The 4,782-nt window shown below is 33.4% G+C and overlaps 1 protein-coding gene across 2 annotated transcripts in view; it reads right to left on the bottom strand.

The window, feature by feature from the left end:
* The window catches only part of LOC127848539 (uncharacterized), a 28,043-nt gene extending 24,204 nt beyond the window's left edge, over positions 1 to 3,839 (bottom strand). For both annotated transcript variants that reach the window (XM_052381049.1, XM_052381050.1), the window contains exon 1: positions 3,682 to 3,839. The gene's annotated coding sequence lies outside the window, so the exon portion shown is untranslated. The remainder of the gene's footprint in view (positions 1 to 3,681) is intronic.
* Positions 3,840 to 4,782: the final 943 nt, after the last annotated feature.

Consider the following 4,782-nt stretch of genomic DNA (forward strand, 5'->3'; position numbering starts at 1 on the left):
TTGCAACGCTTTATAATTTTTAGGTTTTAAAATCGTCAAAAGATGCATATAATGGCTATATTAGACCATGGTAAATGTTCAGTATTACTGTTTCCTCACAAATATCATAACTAAAACGAAAATTTGCGAATCTGAAACAACTTTTTTCAATTTTGTCAATTTACCAAAGCGTGAAAAGATCCATTTAAATCAATTTTGCTTGCGCGCGCATTAAACAGGTATGCATAGTATTTATGTAAGATAAATCTCACGAAGAATTTTTATGAATGTCTATTTGTAAATAATAAGCCAAAGTGATTCGTAAATCGTTCTTCATTTTTCACACTTGTTTTATAGTTGTATTCCCATTCCCTTTGAGCTATAACAGCAAAAGTCTACACAAACACTTTGACATAATATCAACTGTTCGCGAAAGTTAATTAAAATAAAAGTAGTATCAGCAGTAAACCAAGAAGAGCAAATAATGTTAAATTTGTGTCAAAGCTTTACATTTTCTATATGTCAGTTTTTAGTTATATTGAATTTGCTTGCGCCGTTAAAGTGCACGCAAATGTAACAGTTAGTGAACACAAAGCGTCGGCGTAAGTAAGTAATCTAAGGTCTCAATATTTAAGGACGTTTTGGTTCAGGTGGATAAATCATCCGAAAGAGAAATGTAGGCAGTCAGTATATGCATCTCTATTAAATGGATTGTTGATTACTTGCCAGTAGTCGTCACGTCATTAAATTAATAGCATCTATTTAAAAGTATCGACATCATAACATTTATTACTTTTTTATATTTTATTACGATAAATGTGCATTGGTCGTCTTACATGCTTATTAAATTTTACTGTGTCACATACGAAATCATTTTTATGTTAAATCATCTTAACAAGTTGTGAATCGCGATGTCACATTAATTAAATTACAATTGAATTGAAGATATGAAATTTGTAAAGCAAGACAAACAACGTGTTTAGTGATTTAGTGACTCTTATTAAAGAAAACGAAAAACACACTTTGAAGCTGCATATTTAAAATAAACACTGGGTGCGATTCAATTCATTCGTTCGTATTAATTGCTTAGTTCTCAATATGCCTTGGTTGTGAAGCCTGCATGATAGATCAGGGTTCGAGTTTGTTAGTAAACGTGGACACATAATGAAGCCATCATGGATGTAAGAGACGTATTTTGGAAATGTAAACAAAACGTTTAAATACATGTTCCAAATAAGGAAAACGTACACGCTTCTAAAACTACAGTATGGCAACCATTATTAAAACCGCAAACCGTTCAGTTTGCTAGATGGTCAAAATTCAAATTCAAAACGGGCAAGTGATTAAATAATGTAACCTCAACGACTTGCTCCTTCTTGCAATTTTGTGTTCAAAACAGGAAAATCTGGAATATGTTGATAGATTCTAAAAGTTGCTCAACTGTTGGCTTAAATATCTGACGAACAACGACATTAAAAAAAATCGCTACGGTCAAATTTAAGATAAGTGTTTTGAGATTGGAATCAGTTATTTAAGTTGTTCCTTTAATGAGTTGTGTGATGCCCGGACACGTTTTGCTAAGATATATGAAAAATGGTTGTTTTCTTGCCTGATCGGGAAATTTTTCAATCAATATTTCCCGAACGGGAAAGTCAAAAGGGGATTCCCCAACTTTCCCAATCGGGCAAGATCCCCGACTGATATAATGGATAAACAGAAAACGACGCAATATTTGGAGTGTCAATTTAACATTTACGGATCGCTGAATAACTTATGCAGCAGTACACAGTAAAAGATAATTCAGTTTGTAGATTTTACAATTTACATATGCAGATTTAAATTAACGTCCGAAATAGTTTCCACAGTGAGAAAATATATTTTAATTTATATTATATTATAACGTTCCGGCTAATTACTAGAAGTGCACGTTAGTAAAGTATAAACATTACTTCGCATATTAAAGATGTCCACTGCATTGTAACGTGGAGTAAACATTAATACGTTTTTTACAACAATACAACATTATCTTTACGTCACAACATTACCAACATAATGTGAAATGGGGTTTCACTAACATATGGCCTTGATTTTTCTGCCTCAATTATTATATATCCCCGAGTGCTTTGTCATCAATATATTGATTGACAATACACAAAGAGCGTATACAGAGGCACGCACTACATGATATACGAAGTAGAAAAACTAGTACCCTGCGGACAATATGTTATGATGTGCCTCTGTGCGTCTATACATTTAAACTTCATTCCAACACCAATTATAAATGTAGTTGAGGCTTTACGTATGAATCCATTTCCATATTCAAGTGACGCTATTGATAAAAACAATTGACTCAATGTTATTATTTAACAACCCGTAACTATATACTATATACCGACTATTTCAATATGGCGGTTGATCAAATGCTTGGTTTGTCCCTGAATAATACTCAATGGAAAAATACCTGTTTTGTTACCAAAAAGAGCTTCGTTAAAGCATACGTTTTAACTGGTTTTGCTAGGAGGGTTTGAAAAATTAAACTTGAAGAATCGGACGATTAATTAACAAAATATGAAAAACCTTAATAAAAAGTGTTATTATTATAAAAAAAACATAACCATTTAGCTTCGAATGATTGTACTAAGATTACGATTTTGTCCGCTTTAATGCAGGTCAAGAACGTGCTGCGATTTCAATAAAAAATGTTAGTCGATGTAGCCAAGTTATTTCAATAGTTGGTGAAGTACATTTATTCTTTTGTTTGTGTTCATACTTGTTTGGCATTTTATCAAAACCGAACAGCCATTTACAAGTTGAGGCCTAATTGCATTGAATGTTTGTTATTCAAAATCAATATTTTTTTTACTTAAAGTTGTATCTTAAATCTTTAAAATAAGTAAAATACAATACATACACCGACATAATGGGTAAACATGAAGTTGTTAATAAAGTTGTTTTATTTAAGTTTCAACAAAAACAATAAAATGACCGAAACTGTAACCAATTTAGTACTGATATACTATATAGATTTTGATATAGCTTGATAAAAAAGAAATTCTTCGACTTAACTTGCTTGAGTCAGTTTCCTGGATAGAGCCAGTACTTGGTGTACGAGCTAATACGATCAGTATTTGGTGTACGAGCTAATACGATCAGTATTTGGTGTACGAGCTAATACGATCAGTATTTGGTGTACGAGCTAATACGATCAGTATTAAATGTACGAGCTAATACGATCAGTATTTAGTGTACGAGCTAATACGATCAGTATTTGGTGTACGAGCTAATACGATTAGTATTTGGGGTACGAGCTACATGTAATACGATCGTTCTTAGCGGTGGAGATCGAAACCAGTACCCACCGATTGTAAGGCGGACACAATATCTATTACACCGTTAAGTGATCTTATAGCTACGACCATCATGACCTATTTGTTTCATAATTTTTGGTAAAGAAATTACTCTGTTTCTGAATGAAATAACATAAATATATATGAAAATAACTATAAGGTACGGTTTACTTACATCAAGCTTTAATAGTCTGCTTTACGGCACCAATTAAGACTGATATTAAAACTTTACCTACATAAGCAAACGGTCATTCTATCTCTACATACTAAGTTTACTTAATTCACCGTCAGACAAATACGATTTTCAAAAACCGACCATTCCCGTCTTAATAAATAATATTAAACTACTACTTACTTGAAAATACTTCTAATCAACACGAACTGTATGCTGACTTTCGCATTCCGCTGTCGACCGCACATAGATTGAATGAGCACTAGTCGTAATTGATTTAAATATTTGTTATTAACAAGGTGCTCACCAAACCGTGATATAATGACTGTGCGGGATCCCCCGTATTGAGGCCTTGCACGCACCTTTCCCATGCGTAAACCGGAAGTCGGCCATTTTGAGGGTCTTCCGAAATAAACAAAGAACTGTCTTACAGCATATTCACAAATTGATGATTAAATATAGATTACCGGTGCTTTTTACGCATTAAATATGTCCAAGAGAAAGATTAACGACGCTGAGAGTGATTCCACAAAGTTATTGTATAGAGATGGACTCAATAATGAGGAGAAAGTGCGGTACGATGAGAAACTGAAAATTCTCGGCGGGTGTGATCCATATGAAATCGTGTCGTGGTCTACTGACGTATCATTGTTGCCACCTGTCAAGTACATTGACATTGTAAATTACTTGCTTTGGTCTCCAAGTGTGTACACAAAGGATGAACTGAAGAGTTATAAGGGGTTAGATGCGCACAACCAGTTTGTAAATGGATGGGTCAGGGACAGAGCATCTGCTGTGTGCAACGATTACACAGTTGTCACTGCAAAGGTAAATTTGTTGAAATTTTGCACCATAAACTTCACATACCCAATAATTATATTAAATATTCAACATTAGACTATAGCCTTGTTGCTAATGTTGTGTTTGAGTCTTCGAGTCTTGCTGCATGAAATATATTTTTTTATGATTTTTTTAAATGAAACTAATTTACTTATGCAGCTCTAATGGCTAGAACCTAAGTAAATATAATATTAACAACTTGACATCAGTTATTCTCAATTTTAAGGTATTTGTTAGCAAAAAATCAAATACACTAATTTCCCAATTAATTTTGAAGATTTCACGACGCATTTTTCCCTAGTCAATGTTTGCACGACCCAATTTTTTCCCAATTTTGAGGTTCTCACGACTCAATTTTTTCCAATTGGACCAGTACGGGTACTTTTCCGGACCAGTACGGGTACTTTTCCCAATAGGACAAAAAATCGCTGATAATGTAAGAGA

Source organism: Dreissena polymorpha, chromosome 10, assembly GCF_020536995.1.
Source record: "Dreissena polymorpha isolate Duluth1 chromosome 10, UMN_Dpol_1.0, whole genome shotgun sequence".
Lineage (NCBI taxonomy): Eukaryota > Metazoa > Mollusca > Bivalvia > Myida > Dreissenidae > Dreissena > Dreissena polymorpha.